The sequence below is a fragment of the Chiloscyllium plagiosum genome, chromosome 30 (assembly GCF_004010195.1).
Source record: "Chiloscyllium plagiosum isolate BGI_BamShark_2017 chromosome 30, ASM401019v2, whole genome shotgun sequence".
Taxonomy (NCBI): domain Eukaryota; kingdom Metazoa; phylum Chordata; class Chondrichthyes; order Orectolobiformes; family Hemiscylliidae; genus Chiloscyllium; species Chiloscyllium plagiosum.
In genome coordinates, this window is record NC_057739.1 from 29,936,463 (window position 1) to 29,948,760 (window position 12,298).

The following is a 12,298-nucleotide window of genomic DNA, read 5'->3' on the forward strand; positions in this document are numbered from 1 at the left end:
GGAGTTTCTGGACTAGGGGGGATAGGACAGTGTCGAGGTAGGTAGAAATGAGTTCAGTTGGGCAGGAGCATGCTGAGACAATGGGTCGGCCAGGGTGGTCGGGCTTGTGGATCTTGGGAAGGAGGTAGAACCGGGCAGTGCGGGGTTCCCGGACTATGAGGTTGGAAGCTGTGGGTGGGAGATCTCCTGAGGTGATGAGGTTCTGTATGGTCTGGGAGATGATGGTTTGGTGATGGGGAGTGGGGTCATAGTCGAGGGGGCAGTAGGAAGAGGTGTCCTTGAGTTGGCGTTTGGCTTCAGCGGTGTAGAGGTCAGTGCGCCAGACTATCACTGCGCCCCCTTTATCCGCTGGCTTGATGGTGAGGTTGGGATCTCCTGTTCATGCCCATTGTACTGGTTTGAGTACCCTTCCACTGGATGGACTGGTGCATGATTCTCAGCGAAGGCTGTCCAGGCAGCTACTGAATATCCTTACCAACAGTGAGATGTAACCAGTCCCGTTCGGGTAAGGATAGAACAAAGAACCGCGGATGCTGGAGATCTGAAACAAAGCCAGAAAATGCTGTGTTTCTCTCTGCACAGACGCTTGCTCGACTTGCTGAGTTCCACCTGCTCTGGTGCAAGAAGATACTTAAAGGCAGTTTCTTGTCCTCATTATCCTGTCCTCATCCCACTGAAGAAAATGGCTAGTCTGCCACCTGATATGGATTTTTTAAAACATGATTTCTGCTTCTCAGTACAGTCCGTACGCCGGCGTTTCCGGCCTGGACTGGAAATGGGCTTCACTTATTTAAACATAATTTCGAGGTCACAGGGCTTGCACCTTAATTTGTTTGTAACACTTAGATTTTTCAAAACTAAAAAAATCCCCTAAAGTTTTGGTCAGAATTAAGTTTGCTCCCTTTGCCTCCCAGACATTCAAATGTTTCTCCCTTTCTCCCAGTCTTTGGAAGCAGCAGCAGAGTCCGAGTTCAGCTTCTAATTGTTCTTCATACAGACACCGAGCAGTAATCCCTGACGCGGGGCTGAGACTTTTACAAGGAATGTGAATTTCAATCTCGCCGGTTGGTGCACACCAACTTGTGTTTTTTTTTTGTTTTTATTGTGATCATAAAGCGTGAACTTTTTCTACCCGGGATACAGAAATGAGACAAAAAAAAAACACAATCAGTATAGAAAGCCCAGGGATCGCCTTAACTTAAACGGTAGAGTTGACGCTAGTAAACCAAGGCAGGGGCAGTCTCAGTGGAGTTAGCAGCGTGGGTTATTCAGTACTGACCCTTGAATACATAACATTCCTGTTATGTATCCTGTCCACAGGTAAATGCGTTTAGATAGAGGCATCTAAAAGAGTTCAATACTCAAGTGGGAAATGTGATTTTTTTAAACGGTATTTTCTGTGATGTTTGACTTGAACTGTCTATTCATAAAGTATATTGCAAAAGTAAATTTTTGCAAGGAACAGTTCTCTCTGTAGATGCTGCCTGACCTCCTGGAGCTCCCAGGACTATCCTGCTGTGAGATTAGATTGAAGGCATCTGCTGTATTTCACTTTTAACTGAAACTCCTTTTTTTTTAGGCCGTGCTAACCCGTTTAGGTACTGATAACTGATTCTTACAAAAAATCATACAGAGGGCGGCACAGCAGTTATCACTGCTGCCTCACAACGCCAGAGACCCGTGTTCAATTCCCGCCTCAGGCAACTGTCTGTGTGGAGTTTGCACATTCTCCCCGTGTCTGCGTGGTTTTCCTCCGGGTGCTCCGGTTTCCTCCCACAGTGAATTGGCCATGCTAAATTGCCCGTAGTGTTAGGTGAAGGGGTAAATGCAGGGGAATGGGTCTGGATGGGTTGGACTTGTTGGGCCGAAGGGCCTGTTTCCACACTGTAAGTAATCTAATCTCACAGCAGGATAGTCCTGGGAGCTCCAGGAGGTCAGGCAGCATCTACAGAGAGAACTGTTCCTTGCAAAAATTTACTTTTGCAATATACTTTATGAATAGACAGTTCAAACATCACAGAAAATACCGTTTAAAAAAATCACATTTCTCACTTGAGTATTGAACTCTTTTAGATGCCTCTATCTAAACGCATTTACCTGTGGACAGGATACATAACAGGAATGTTATGTATTCAAGGGTCAGTACTGAATAACCCGCGCTGCTAACTCCACTGAGACTGCCCTGCCTTGGTTTACTAGCGTCAACTCTACCGTTTAAGTTAAGGCGATCCCTGGGCTTTCTATGCTGATTGTGTTTTTTTTTGTCTCATTTCTGTATCCCGGGTAGAAAAAGTTCACGCTTTATGATCACAATAAAAACAAAAAAAAAACACAAGTTGGCGTGCACCAACCGGCGAGATTGAAATTCTCATTCCAAGGCCTTCTAAAGTTCTCGAGAATGCTGAAGAGATCGTACTTCACTCGAAACATTAACTTTGTTTTATTCTCTGCAGACATGCTGTTTGTCCAGAATTTTCTTTTTACTTCAGATTCCTAACATTCGCAGTATTTTGCCTTTAACATTCTAGCTTTTTCCTTCAGACCACTGTCACGTGCTCCCATCGTTTATTCAAAAAAAAGTTTTACGAATAATCCTGTACTTATTGAGAAGGGTTATTCAAGTTGGTAGTTCACGATTGTGATAACTGCGACATGTGTACTAAGTTGCATCAGGCGCACAGACCTCAGGCATGACTCGAAGGCTGGGAGGGCTTTGCAAAATGTCTTTTTCAGATGATTTTATTTTTGGTGTGTAGTACCATCTTTTGTTCTGATGATTGAAAATTGCCTTAGACCACAACATAAACATTGCAGAATTGCTTACATTTGATGAAACTCAATGAAACAAATTGTCTTCGCCTGTACAGTCAAAACAAACAAACCACACCCTGGAATTCTGAACACCTTGTCAGGGATGTCGCTCTTTCCTACCCTAACGAACGTTAGAAACATTCAGAATTGTTTCCACAGCTTTGGTTGGTGTATTTTAATGTATTTTGAAACAAGGCAGATTTTCTTTATTAAATTTAATAGGTAATGATCTCATCTGCTTCCAATATTTATCAGACTATAGAAGGCCATTAATTCTGATCGTTTTGAACAGAACCATCTGTTATTCCTCTCCAGTTGATGTGCTTTAGTCTAAACGCACCTTTCTTTTTGCCAGTGAACACAAGACTTATTAATAAAAAGAAACGAGTTGCTCGGAAAAAGTTAATTTATTCAGATGTCCACCTAGAGTTGCATTTGAAATACCAAGCAGCTGATGTGGGCAAGACATGTATGTGATGAGTAAAACATGTTTCAGAGTTTAGGGGAGTGTACCTTTATTGAACAAGAATATGGAGCGAGTATTTTCAAACACCCGCGTGATTTCCTTTTAATTACACGCAGAGTGACCAACCCTTTTCTCGGCTTGAAGTTGTATCATCTCGGCTGAACTCCGCCGTCACTGTCACACTGTATCAGGTGGTCACCAGATGGGATAGCCTGGAGCAGAGCTGGGGGTGGAACATAGGTTAACATTGAACAACGTACTGGCCCTGGGGCACCGTTGCTGATCTCCAACGCACCAACAACTTTACCGAGTCCCTTTCCAAAATAACTTCCAGTTTTATCTACTAATTTCCTCATAACACAGCGCGACAGATTGCTCGCACCGTGTTTCTTTTTTTTACCAAATGTGCAGGTTCACAGTAAAACCTCGATTGGAACCAGTAAATGGACGCAGCAGTGAACACTAGGGAAAGGAAACTAATAATTCGTGAGTTAATTATCCTCTCCATCCCTTTGAACTTAAAAGAAAAACACGTGTGCGGTAAGAGTACTGGACAACCCCCAATTATTGTAATTCATTTTCAAGCAGTTTTCTGCTCGTTACAAATGAGCTGGAGTCGAAGTTAGTCTGGGGAAGCAATGCGGATGAGAGTTGTGGTTAGCTGCACCATCTGAATGCTGTTGGACAGTAGTTAGGTGGAGGGGCACGGGCAATGCTCGAAGAGACTTGCAGTAACTATGAACACTTGCTGATGGGTGAGGTGGCATTTACTAAAACAAGGGGGGGGGGGAGCTTCAAAATTGAAATGAGTGCAGGTCTCAAAGCAACAGGCTTGTTAGTAAAACTGATCACAATTTTTTTCATCCCCAAGAAAAGGGCTGGCTAGGGGCTCAGTGGTTAGCCCTGCTTCCTCTCAGTACCAGGGACCTGGCTTTGGTTGCTGGCCTCAGGCTACTGTCTGTGTGGGTTTCCTCTGGGTGCTCCAGTTCCCTCCCACATTCCAAAGATGTGCAGGTTAGGTGAATTGCTATGCTAAACTGCCCATAGTGTTCAGGGATGTGTAGGTTAGGTGTATTAGTCAGGGACAAATGTAGGATGGGTGGTCTGGGTCTGGGTGGGTTACTTTTCAGAGGGTCAGTGTGAACTTGTTGGGCTGAAGGGCCTGTTGGGGATTCTATGAAGAAGCAAAGTCAGAGTTGAATGTTTCCAGCGTTTTCTCTTTTTATTTCATTTCCAGACTTGGCATCCTTTGAAATGGAGTGGTATGGGTTAGAAAGGAATTGAGTGATGTTAAATAGTATTGAATGTATTCAGAATAATGTATTCAATAAACAGTGTTGAATGAAAGCATGCAATTACATAATGAACTGCATTACTTATCTTTCCCATCTGAGATACCTGAGTATCATTAGACTCTTCTTCATCTTCCAGGGTGACCAGGAGTTGAGACCATACAGCATCAGAGTAGAGGGAGGCCAATCAGTCCATTAAGTCTGTTCTTGGATGATCTGATAATCCTCAAATCTACTTTCCTGCTTTCATCGCATAACTCTTGATTCCCGTGTTGATTAAAAATCTATCTCTGCTTTGAATATACTTAGCAACCCAGCATTGTCAGTGCTCCATGGCAAAAGATTGCATAGATGCACCCCCACACAGAGAAGAAATTCCTTATTTCTGTCTTAATTGGGTAATGGGCGACTCCTTATTCTGAGATTATGCTGTCTGGTCCTAGACTTTCTCAAAAGGGAAACTATCTTTCAGGACTTACCCTGTCAAGTCCATTAAGAATCTTATATTTTTTCAATAAAGGTTCCTCTCATCTTTCTAAGCCCAACCTACTCCAACCTTTCCTCATAAGAAAACCTATGTATGCCCAGGATCAACTTAGTGAATATCTTGACTGCCTCCAATATCAATATATCTTGCCTTAGATAAAGGGATAAATTTGTTTACAGTTTTTAGGTGTGGTCCAGCTAGTGCCTTGTATTGATAGGATTATACTTCCTTACTTTTATACTCTATCCCTTTGAAATAAATACTAACAATTCGTTTGGAAATGGAGGTAATGGGATGGTGATAATGCTGCTGGATTAGTAACCTGAACTCCAGGTTAATGTTCCGGGTACATGGATTTAAATCCCACTATGGCAAATAGTGAAATGTTAAGTCAATAAAAATATGGAATAAAAAGCTTGTCTAATGGCAACTGCTGTTAATTGTTGTTTAAACTCAATCTAGTTCAGTAATGTCAATCAAGAAAGGAAATCTGCCATCCTTACCTGGACTGGTTATATGTGACTTCAGACCCAGGGGAATGTGATTTGACTCTTAACTGCCTGCTACGGAATTAGAAATAAGAACTAAATTCTGGCCCAGCCAGCAATGCCCAAATCAAAGTAAGGATAAAAAACATTGTCTTTCTTATTACTTACATAGTAGATTTTTGCAATTTATGCCAAAGGATTGCCAAATCCATTTACATTGCTGTTTTCTGCAGTCTTTCTCCATTTAAATAATATTATGCTCCTCTACGAAAGTGCATGATGTCATATTTTCCCACATCATATCCCATCCTCCAAGTTCTTGCTCATTCAATCTGTTGATATCCCTCTGCAGACTTTTTGTGTCAACCTCAGTATTCATCTTCCCATCTATGTTTGCTTCATCTGCAAAGTTGGTGATAGTAGTTTTACTTCTCTTATCCAAATTATTAATAAATGTATTGTAAGTAATTGTGGTCCCAGCATTGGTCTCTCTGATACTCCACGAGTTATCGGTTGCCATCTTGAAAATTCCCCCTTCTATTTCTGTTTCTTCTATTTAGGTATCCAATTTTATGTCAATGCTGATATACTATTCCAACACCAAAGTCTGTTATCTTCATTAAGTAGCCTTTTGTTTGGTATCTTTTTGAAATCAAAATATTACATTTACTGATTCCCCCAAATCTATTCTACTTGTTACCTCAAAGAATTCTAATAAATTGATTAGGCATGATTTCTACTTCATGAAGCTAAATTGACTCTGTTTGGTTAGATTGTGTGTTTCCAAGTGTTCTGCTATTAGATCATTCATAATAGACTAACATTTTCCAAATGATAGATATTAAGAAAATTGGCCTATAACTACCTTGAGTTTTACTTTCCTCTCTTTTTGAATAAGGGGATTACATTGGCAGTTTTCCAATCCTTTGGGACTTTTCCAGAATCAAAGGATCCCTGGAAGATTACTACCAGAGCATCCACTATCTCGAAAGCTATTTTCTTTAATGTTGTAGTTGGAATCTGTTAAAACCAGGAGAGAAATCAGCTTATAGGCCAATTAGTTTCCCTAGTCCTTGTGGTCTGGTGGTTTTTATTGTGTTTATCTCCCCTCACCCCACATTCATTCCCAAATTGTCTTGTATCTTTTGAATATTTTTGTGTCTTCTCCAGTGAATATTGATACAAAGCATTTATTCAAATCCTCTGCCATTTCCTAGATCCCCCATTATGATTTACCAAATGTCAGTTTCTAAAGAATCTATGTTCACATTAGCCTGTCTCTTCCTTTTTATATATTGAATGAAGCCCTTACATTTTTATATTACTTGCTATTTTTTCCTTCAAGTTTTTTTTTCCCTCTTTATTAATTTTTGGTCTTTTGTTGGTATTGAAAACTTTCCCAATCCTTTGGCTTATCACAAATCCTTTCCACACTATGTTTTTCTTTCAATTTGTTACTAACCTTAACTTTCTTGGTTACTCATGCTTGCTATATCCCTTTCCTAAAATTCTTTCATCCTCACTGCAATATATCTTTGTTGTATGTCATGAATTATTTCCATAAACATCTGCCATTCTTCACTAATGTTCATTAAGCTCCTTTCCCAGTTCACACCAGCCAACTCTACTCTCATTCATTTAAAATTACCCTAAGTTAAGTTTAACATAGTTTGTTTTGACCCAAGTTTCCCACTCTGAAACTTAAAGTTGAACTCTACCTTGTTATGTTTCCTAGGGTATCTTTAACTCTGAGATCACTTATTTAATCTCCCTCATTACACATTATCAAACACAAAACAGTATGTTCCCTGGTTGGATCCACAACATATTCTTCTCAGAAACTGTCCTGAACTTACTCTATGAATTGTTTCTCATGGGGACCTTTGCTAATTTGATTTTCTCAATTTACATGAAGATTAAAGATGTCCATGATTAATCTACTACCTTTGTATGCCCTCAATATCTTCTGATTTATTCTCTCTTAGTATTGCTACTGGTAGGGGTCCTATATTCTATTCCTACTAGTGTTTTTACCTCTTGTTATTTATTACCTCTATCATATGGATTCTACAACCTCAGTGCCAAGTTGATTTCTTGCTGTCGTACCTATTTCATCTCATACTAACAAAGCTGCACCCCCACCTTTTCCTTCCTGCCTGCCATTTAAAAAACTCTCATACATTTGACTATTTAATTCCCAGCTTTGATCTGCTGACAACAATGTTGCCATAATGGCTATAAGATCATGTCTGTGCTACTAATTCATTTTCTAAATACTAAGAGCAATTAAGGAAAGAGCCATGAATTTTGCTTTTTTTTTTACAATTTTATTCCCTTTTAACCTTTTTTTGTTGTTTTTTACATGTTTGAAAGCTGAACCTTCCTTTCCCACTCAGGGCATCATTGCCTAAAGAGATACCCAGCAATACTGCCAGATCCCTTTTCATTTCCCTCACTCCTCAACTCTCCCAATCTCGTTTAAAGCCCTCTGAACAGCTGATTCAGGCACAGTTCAAATGAAGCTCATCCCACCAGAACCGTTCCCTTCTACTCCAGTAGAAGGCGCCTGAGTCCCTTCCACACCAATATTTGAGCCACATATTTAACTCCCTGATGTTATTTTATCCTATGCCAGTTTGCTTGTGGCTCAGGTAGCTGTTTAATTTAGCTCTTACCTGTTCAAATTCTTTCAGCAACACCTCCTTTCTAATCCTTTCAGCTTTTTTGGTACCAATGTAGATGTCAACAATTTATTCCTCACCTCCCAATCTAGGTTCCTGTACAGACCTAAGGAGATGTCCTTAACTCTGGCAGCAGAGAGGCAACCCAACTTTCAGGGCTGATGTTCATGGCTGCAATGAACAGTGTCCATTTTGCTAATTGTACTGTTCTCTACCACTTCTTTCCAAACTTTTTCCCCCATTGAATGCTACCTTGTACCATGGTGACATGATCTGATCCTTCCTGCAGTTCCCACTCTTAATCACACAGCTTGCAAGAACTTCACGACTATTAGACATTTGTAGGCACTGAAACCTCTTCAATGCCACCCTCTGGTTTCCCATACCTACTTCACCTAGAGTCACAGCCTGCTGTCCCTAATCTCAAACCAAATTTGAATGATCTAATCTGAGTGATGTGACGAATGTGTCCACGTAACTTCCCTCTCCTTGATGTAGCATAATGTCTGCAGATCAGATTTCAGTCATTCAACTGTGATTAGAAGTTCCTTGATTTTCAAACACATCTTATCTTATAAACATGTTTACTCTGAACCACCTTGGTGTCCAGCAGTTCCTATATGCTGCAGCCGCAACACATCACCCGCCCTGCCACCAGTCATATTTACACTTTATTGCTATTTCTTTTACAACCGTATAAATCTTACATTTACCAAACAATTTAATGAAGAGAGGAAAAAAATACAGAAGACTCTTAATACAAACTAAAGACTTTACTTTAAAAACTAGAATTACTCACCAATCAGTAGCTTGCCCTGCACTGTATTACTGATCTCACTGCTTCACTGTTAGGCCTTTTCATCCATGTCTTTTCTCCTCTCATGATCACCTATAGTTCTGGAGACATTAGTTCTTGCACAAAAGTAAAGTAAGTAAAGTCAACATAGTCCCAGAAGATCATAGGGCGGCTCTCTCATTAGAACCAAACATTACTTAAAGCATCTTTGCCCTCATTCCACTGATTTCCCACTTTGAACCAAATTTCCAGATATACTCAGTCTGCCTCTGTCTCATTCAGCTGAAAGCTTCTTCAGTCCGGCTGTGCTCCTTGCTGCCCATGAAGTATAAAAATCCCTTTCTGATATAAAGCTTGGACGAGTCACTTTATAGCTTTGCCTCTTGCTACAATAATCTACATTCAGCCAAGTTGATTTCAGGTTTTCAATAGATATATCAGGCAGCTGACTTTCTAATTAGTTTATTTGAACTTAAAGGCCAATTTTTCTCCATCTGAATCTGACTTTTACTCTAAAATTGAATTTGGACAATGATTTACCAGTTGAAATCCCACTTTGAAGCAATTTCCCAGATATACTCATTCGGCCTCTGTGTCACACAGGTGAAGTCTCCTTCACACTTCAAATCAAGAATTGGAGAATATTCACGAATCAAATAATTTAATTATAATATATTTAACATAAATTTATTAATCAGTCTGGACTCTATATAATATAATAATGCCAAATTGTGGCCACTTATACTGTGCATATCTCACTGTATTTTCATAAATACAAGTGACAATGAATTGCTATTTTGTCTATTCTAATTCTGTGGTGTAAATACTCACTAGAGTTGCTCCAAGTGGCCAAATGAAAAGAAGGTTAATCAAGTCAAGTTTTTTGAAATTCCAATAATTTCTGTCAATTACTTATGTTAAAATTTTTATGGTAGCATTTTTGCTGCATTGTGAAATTTCATCCTTCAAGCACGATTTGTTCCAATCTCTTTCTTACCACATGTTAAAACTGTTGTTAGCTCTCTGAGTACTGGATGTACTTTACAGCTTATAAAATGTGGACATGTAATATGTGCAAGGATAATATTTATAAGACTGGTAAACATTTCTTGAAGTTTCACCCGTGAGATAAACTACTGGTCAAGTGTCAGCTTGACATCCCAGGGCCTGTCAGAGATGTTCCATAAAAGCCATTCTTCCGGAACTGGTTTTTGAATTCAAATTTCTCAGTCTCACTATATTACATGTTTCTCAAATGTATTCAACAAATTATGTATTTTGTTTTGTTTTGAAATATTTTTAGATATATTGAATTGTGAGAGGAAATGTTTCAATTAAACTGTTTTGAAGCCATCATATTTATTCACTATTGAACTAAAGTGTGATAAAACATGTTTATTTAGAGTGGCTTCAATAGGATTGGAAAACATTCACTGTTCAGATATGATCCAGGAATTGAGCCAACTATCCCACACTATTTTTCAACTAACAGCATTTAGTCTATCTGGGTCATGTATAGCCATTTGGTTTTAACTTTGAGCTCCATCCAGCCAACCAGATGTGATATGTACTTTTTGTACATTAATAACAAAATGGCAATCCTCAGATTGTGTACTGAACTCCCAGAAGCAATGCATTCAAAGTTACTCAGTAAGACAATATGTAGGCTGTAAACTTGAATGACTGTTAGGAAGTTACATTGCCTGAGTCCATTAAATATCCTTTTCTGTGTCATAATTGAGTTGTTCGCCATCAAATTTTACAGAAAAGCATTTTAAAGTCTCTTTTGTTTCAGAATTGCAGCTTACCTGAAACTTTGCCCTGCATGTGAAAGGATTTACACGTGCTTTGTATATGCAGTTTAAATAGTTTGGGTTGTGATCTGTGTGTATACAAGCAAGGGGAGGTGATAGCATAGTGGGATTATCACTGGACACCAGGTAATGTTCTGGGGACTGGTTCAAATCCTGTTGTGGCAGATGGTGGAATTTGAATTCAATGTTTTAAAAATCTGAAATTAAGCCTCTAATGATGATTATGAAACCGGTGTCAATCGTCAGAAAAAAACCCATCTGGTTCACTAATGTCCTTTACGGAAGGAAACTGCTATCCTTACCTGGTCTGGCCTACACGTGACTTCATACCCACAACAATGTGGTTAACTCCTAACTGTCCTCTGGGCAATAAATGCTGGGTTAGCCAGCAGTGCCCTCATCCCCTGAATAAAAACAAATGGGTATCTTTGTAAACCTTATATGCTGATACTGAATCTAACAGACAATTTTTTTGTTCCATGCAAACCTCTTGTGAATCCTGACTTTACCTATTCAAAGGGTATGAGCAAAAACAAAATACAAAGTTTAACCTCACTATAAATTCAAAACCCAACACTTAAGTCTTTGACACATCACATTAGTCTTCTTTCACCAGTTCCTACAAATGGTGAGTATCCAAAAAAATTCAAAACTTTACAGCTGCCAAACCTCTCATCTGACAAAGTAGCATCAGGTATCAGTCCTGATTTCCTGTCAATGATCCGTAATCTTCTGTCTGGATCAAAAAACAACAAGCGTTAAAATATGCCAGCTTTTCCTTACATTTTTGGTAGTTATGGTAAAGCATTGTTCAGTCTGTGAAAGTTTAAACGGAATAGCTAATTTGACTGAAAATGAAAAGTTTGTTACTGAGTGAAATACTATAAAAGATTCTGTTGACAGTATGAACCATGAGAACGGATCCTCTAGTCCAATTCTCACATTTATTGAGACGAGAGTCAAATATTCTTCGTAGTGTTTATCACAGAATTCCTTTCTATCATGGTATATATAGGGTTAAAACCAGATTCACTCAGTAAAAATAACCCAGCTTGTTTTGATACACCATAGCCCCAGAAGTTGTTTCTGATTAGGAATCCAATTCAATTAAAATACAAGGACTGTGTAGGTTTTGTTTGAGCATGTGTTTAATTGGTAGCTCTTGTTGAATTTAAGAGACATACATTTAAAGTGACTTTTGACTTGGTTGCAAATTTGAGCCTGATAAGAGGGAGCACTGGTGGAGACTTGAGGCAGAGTTAGTGGAGAGACAGCACCAAAATACTCTTGAACTGATAGAACTGTATGCTAGCAGCAAAAGTGAGGGCACAGAAGATTTAGCTCTTCCTACAATTTGATACCAAATTTGAGAGAAGTTAACAACAGGGGTAGTTTCATAAGAGCTTTAGAACTCTTGGCTGACAAAGTTTGGGGTAAGAGACTGTTGCAGCCATTGAGCAGTT